Below are 6,000 nucleotides of genomic sequence, written 5' to 3'. Positions count from 1 at the left end.
TGTTCTTCTGTTTCCTATTAAAGATTTCTGTAATTTGTGTTAGGAGTTTGCACTAACTGTGTTGAGAGGATCATTGTATTGTATTGCCACAACATTGGTGGCTGCTGCCTAATTGTTTGATTTTGCTTGATTTTTCATTGAACCATTAAATTAATAAATATATTATTGTTACACACCGACCTGGTTCCTCGTCCATTGTGACAGGGGTGTTTGAGAAGGTGGTTGTGAGACGGGTTGGGGGCCTACTCAAATAAAAGAACCTGTGGTTTATTAAAGATAAAAAGCGTTTTTATTGTGCACCACACACATTGTCGGGCGAAGGAGTCCCTGGCCGGAGTGTGCCATGTTATAAAATCGTTACGCAGGCACAGCACATATCCCTCTGCCCATTAGAACCAAATAGCAAGCAGTCTGATGAGGCTTTGAATCCATCACACAGATACAAGGCTTTCCAAATCCTGAAGAAAAAAGGGTATCTAAGAAACCTTGGCTACCGCAATGTGGGGTGGGGGTGCAGATGCATTGCCTGCATCTCCTTCAGAGAGCCCTCCCTCAATCTGTTTAACTCAGAAATACTGAAAACTCCACCAGGGCAACTCCTGTGGCTTGTGCAGTATCTTAATATGGATTTGTTCTGCCCTTGGAGTATCTTCTGGCAACAATTATCCGTCGTATTTATCTCCGAGAGTGGGCCAGAGCTGTGAAGCCTACTTGTGCATGATGGCATGGGTATCCAGCTATGGTGCCCTTTGGAGCCATGGTAAGTAAATGTCAAGAGGATTGCTCCACTTACCATGGTTGCATGGTGTGCCGAAACGGGCCTGGCTCTGCCTGCTGCCAAGGCTTTCCAGACTGCCTTAACCAAGTGTACTTACAAATGCTGCACATCGACAGCACTTGGTGCCTCTATAGAGAAGTCTTCTTAAGCCTAGACTCTCTTTTATCGTCAGACTGTGCTGTACCTCTTTTCAGAGTGGAGCCAAAAGCTCTACTGTACTGCCTATTGAAGTAACTCCTGCTGCAGTGTTACCTTGGGAAGCCTCAAGGTGTGTGGTCGTGCATTTTAACACCCCCCCATGGAGTTTAATAAACTCATATTCCAAGGCCAAGTGCAATTTCGAACATCTAGCCTTCCGAGTAGCCCCTTGAATGGCTAGGCCCTGAGCTCGTGCTTTCTCCAATACAAATTCTGTATTTGAACTCATACATTTTCTTCAACTTGTGAACCATTGCTTGGCTCACTTGGCAGAATCTTGTATGGTGATAGGCAGAGAAAGGTGTCTCCATAAAGGCAAGGATGCACCTGAGTAGAAAGCTTATGTGAACCAAATATATTGTTATTTTATCCTTCTTGGCATGTATTAATCCCAGAAAGGTCTAAACCTTTCCTAGCACTTTCATAGTATTAAAAACTACATGTTTACAATCGACTTAAGGCTGAACCAGTTCCTTCATTAAAATTGTGTCGAATTGTGTTACCTTCTATTGCACAACACCTTATCACCTTTGTGGAGCATTTGCCTTGGTCTCAGACATGCTACCAGAAGCAAGCCAAGAAGTGAGAAAGCTTTTCTTCATGGGCTTCTTGAACATATTGAGTGATTCTGAGGTCAGCTGATCTTTGTGCCAAATGTGACCACATCCAAACCAAAGATTGGATCACTGTGGGAGGCAATGTATTTTGGGGAAATGATCCAGGCTGAGGACTCCCCTTCCAGATGCATTGGTGTTCCTGCCAGCTGGGAGCGGGGGCAAAAGACTTTATGGAGTTAGCATTTGTCAAAGTCAGGATTGTGATTCCTGAGACACAATGACCAGGATTGGTGGGCCAGGTAGTGCATCTGTTTCTAATGCTCCCTGGGACAGCGAGTGGCTGATTTAACTAAACAGAGAGGCCATCGCTCACCCTTTCTGATTGTGCATTCAATGAACGGTACATGCACGTGTGTTTAAAGGGCAAAATGCAACACAACCTCGAATGGGTTACCCAGAGCCCCCGGAGTTAGACCCAATTATGAAGAACCGCTGATACCAGTCCTTATAAAACAGAAAAGTGAGCTACAAAAGTGGAAGAAGCTCCAAATACTCACAAACGAAGCTGCCTTCTAACAACATATCAACCAGGGAGAAAAGGGAATGACCGTGGTCGCCAAAGTGGTACTTGTACCCTTCCTTATAGGCAGGTAATTCCTGATATAGGAGCATTATATCCCCGGTGAAACCATCTCCCCACAGCACAGTCTGCTGTCCCTTGTAAATGTGATTCCTCTTATTATATAAGCAGTCCCTGATGAGGACATATCTGCGGCCGAACAGTTCCTTATGAATGCAGGTAAATACCGCCATGACACCACTACTCTAATAGAAACCTCTGGTCCCATTCGCGGCCTGTCAGTCCCATTGATCCCCTGGCACAGGAGCACTCCCGCCGCCACTGACTGCATCCCTGCTCTCACAGGTGTTCCGTGTCGTGGATCTGGCTCCCAGCCCCAGCCCTTCCCATCCGTGGCTCCTGCCTCTTTCAGTTCCATCCCTTGCTCGCGCCTCCCGTTCCGGTGAGAGGGCACCGTTTCCTCCAATGCTCTGAAAGGCAGCAACAGCCCCCAAACCCCGGGGAGGCAGCCGGCCCCCGCCCACCCCTGATCTCATCGGGCTCTGGGGGGTGCCAGTGCAGGCTCTGCTCAGAGGCGCGCAGCCTGCCCGCCGTCACAGCAGCCGCAGCCCGGGGAGATCGCATTTTTATCCATTTTCTGCATCTCCCTCTGCGCGTCTCTCCGGCACCCCAGGCTGGGGGAGCGTGCCGTGCATTTGGGGAGACAACGCGGGGCTCTGTCCTCAAGGACTTGTCCTTTCATGCTGCCCTGAATGCGTTTCGCACATCTTCAGCTCCAGCTAGAAATTTCTTTTTTTCCCGAAAGGATCCGCAGCATCTGCTCTGCCTTCTCGCATGGAATCGCCACTCGCCGGAGGATCTGGAATGCTAAACTTGGACCATGGGGGGAGCTGAGCCAGCATGAGGAGGGCACAGGTAAGGCTATGAGCGTGGGGGATGGGTGGTCTGCTATGCGTAGCCCCTCAAACAGGCTGTTGTTGCTCCCTTGTTGTGGTTCTAAGGTTGTGTTTCTTGCACCATGTACCTGCACAGTCGTGTTTCCTCTGATGTGCAGATGTTTGGGTGTGGGCCATTGCGGGCCATTGTGTCTGCCTTTCAGTAATGCCCTTGTGGGGCAACTGCACCCCAAGAGTGGGGTGAAATCCTGCCTTGTGTCTAGGAAGGCTCTGTTTGCATACACGGCTCTCTCTGGTTTCCCGTCTTATTGTTTTGGGGGATGGGGGCGCCATTAGACACCCAGCAGTGGCCCTAGGGGGCCACCTGCTGAAACCTTGCCCTGGGTAACAGCAGAAGGGCCTGGCTGACTTCGGTACCTGAACGTCTTCCTGTGACTTGCTCGCTTGCCTTGGGTGTCAAGGGCCGTAGGTGTACCTGGACGCTCACTTGCCAAACGCCCACAGTGTTTCCTGCTCCCAAGGTTCCCGAAATGGTGTGAGTTGTTTTATGTGGCTAGCTTACTGGACCACTCCAGAGGTATTATCCACCCCACCCAACAAGGGCCCTGTGCCCCCACCTCCCCACCACCCCCCCCCCCCGGCCCGCCTCTGGCCCCAATCCTCTCGCATTGGGCAACATTGGGGTGCGGGTTTAGCTCTGGTACCAGCACTCACCCTTGTTTTAATTGCGGCATATAGTTTATTAAGGGGCGCCCGACCCCAGGAGCACCTGGCCACCGTAGGCAACTGGTGACATCTTTTCTTTGGTAGCAAACAAGTCGGATGCTTTTTTGGATTCTGAACTCCCAACATCCCTTTTTTATTTCTGTGTGGACTTCTTTGAGGGATATGTTATAAAGGCCCCCTCTCCTACCCTCGCCCGTCCAGTTGCTGGCAGGGTTGTTCATAATGTCCTCTCTGGGAGGTGGAGTGATGTAAAGGCGAGACTGTGTTGGGAAGTACAGTCGCAAGGGAGGTTTGCGCAGGTTCACTTTTCGTACCCCACGCTGCCTGCTGAGCGGTGGTCATAGCCAAGACAGAGCGTGACCCCCATCCCTAGAGAGGGGGCGGCGAATCGTGCTTGCCAGGCACGCACCCCGTGCCCCAGGCTCGGTGGCTTTGATGGCGCCTGTGGCGATCACTGACTGCTGCTTCAGTCTGCAGCACGCTCTGCATACACACAAGATAGAATATATGGTTCCTAAAAGTTGGGAATTCTGGGGTGGGGGAGACAGAGTATGCACTATTTCTGAGTTGGGGTGCCTGGTGGGTTTGTCTATGATGCATCAGAAGTGCAGGGAACACATAGCTCAGATGAGAGAGGCCGCGTGCGCCTTCGCTGTCACAAGTGTCAGACCTGCTCGGCATGTAGACCCACTGCCCCTCCCCCACCGCTCCTTGCGTTACCAGAGCACGGTATAATTAGTGGGAGGGCCAGGTCGTTAAACTCCAAACGCCATAATATGAGTGTGAGTGCGAGAAGACTGGCCCGTCTCCTGCCCTTTGTGTGTGAGTGAGCGAGGAGAGCACTGGCACGCGACTGACACTGGAATAAACAGGGACGCTGAGGATGCTCGCATGTTTGCCTCCCGGCCCCAGAAGCAAAGAGCGAGGAGATGAAGCCCGAGGCGCGGGGCTAATAATGATGCACACATAACACCACAGAAATCCCAGCAAGGACTGCCAAAATGCAAGCCATCTATCTGCTCTGAACGAAGAAGCAACCATGTGCAATCTCGGATTTCTAGACAACAAATATCGCTTTATTTCGCGTTCTATGCATTGTGTCAATGCCTCGCGGGAAGGCTGGGCCATCAGCTTCTCGGGCCAAAATACAACGCAGAAATAAACGTATTATATCAAGCAACAATTAATACGCATGCAATAACTATGCAAAAAAAAATAAAAATAATGGCCCAGCATTAAAACTAAGGCACGGTAAAAGGAACCGAAATATTAGAGTGTCTGAAAGCGCATTTTAATGTACTAATGTCTCCATATTCCTGCAGTCCTCGGTGGGCCCAGAAGGGTGCTTCGAGGTGCTGTATTGTGTGTGGTCTTTGGGTGTTTCTTGAGCATTAAACCGCAGCAATAAAACTACTCCACTTGCTCGGGTGTGAAATATGAGACGGGGACATGTCTGGCGCTGGGCAGCCATGGGCTGCAACATGTGTTTATTGGGCTTGCGTGAACGAGTGAAGTGTTGCATGAGCGGAGCTGCGTTATCACGGGGGTGGGGGGGAGAGTGGGGAGGGGGAGACAGCGTGCGCATTGCCAGGGTAAGCGGGTTATAGCAGAGGGAGAGGGAGGAATACAGCCATTTCTGTGTCAAGGCGTTGTTTATTAGTGGCACAGAGAGAAAGTCCTCTGTCAAGGAAAGAGATCACAATCAGAGAGGCACTAGCAAGGGAGACGTTTTACTTGTCACAGTCAAGCGTTAAAGGGCGCCCACCACACCACTATACTAGGAAAAGGGAAAGCTTGTCCCGAGGCCCCCGAAGAGGCGCACACCGTCCACGGGGAATACATTCCGAATAGCCAAAAAGAAAATATCTTTAGGACGAGGTGTATACGGCCGATGACACTGTAAGGGTTAACCAAGTGAATGGAGGAAGATGCACCCTTCCGTCTATCAGAAGGGTGCATCGCGGTACAGCGGTTACACGGCATATAGCGCCTCGCTAAGGGGAAAGGTCGCTGTACCCGCTAGACAGCAGCACCCAGTCAACAGTAACGGGAAACACGGAGAACGGGGCCTTATCCAGGCCAACAGTGCTTCACCGGGGAGAAAATAGGGAGGCATACGAGAAAGGGTGGGGTGGGGTGTTTATATTGGGAAGACTCGGCAGCAGGTTAAGTAGCTGAGTTTTGAAGGCCCTTGAATCCAGGAAAAGGGGACTTTATCAGCCATCATAAAGGAAATTAAAGGTAGACGGGAATCCATCCTTGGAA

General features: G+C 50.6%; 1 protein-coding gene across 2 annotated transcripts in view; it reads left to right on the top strand.

Moving 5' to 3' along the window:
• Nucleotides 1-2,344: 2,344 nt before the first annotated feature.
• The window catches only part of FLRT1 (fibronectin leucine rich transmembrane protein 1), a 663,151-nt gene continuing 659,495 nt past the window's right edge, over nucleotides 2,345-6,000 (top strand). For both annotated transcript variants that reach the window (XM_069645102.1, XM_069645101.1), the window contains exon 1: nucleotides 2,345-3,028. The gene's annotated coding sequence lies outside the window, so the exon portion shown is untranslated. The remainder of the gene's footprint in view (nucleotides 3,029-6,000) is intronic.

Source organism: Ambystoma mexicanum, chromosome 2p (assembly GCF_040938575.1).
Source record: "Ambystoma mexicanum isolate Mex_15411 chromosome 2p, UKY_AmexF1_1, whole genome shotgun sequence".
Lineage (NCBI taxonomy): Eukaryota > Metazoa > Chordata > Amphibia > Caudata > Ambystomatidae > Ambystoma > Ambystoma mexicanum.
The sequence above is the reverse complement of the archived record's forward strand: the minus strand, read 5'-3'. Positions and strand labels throughout refer to the sequence as shown.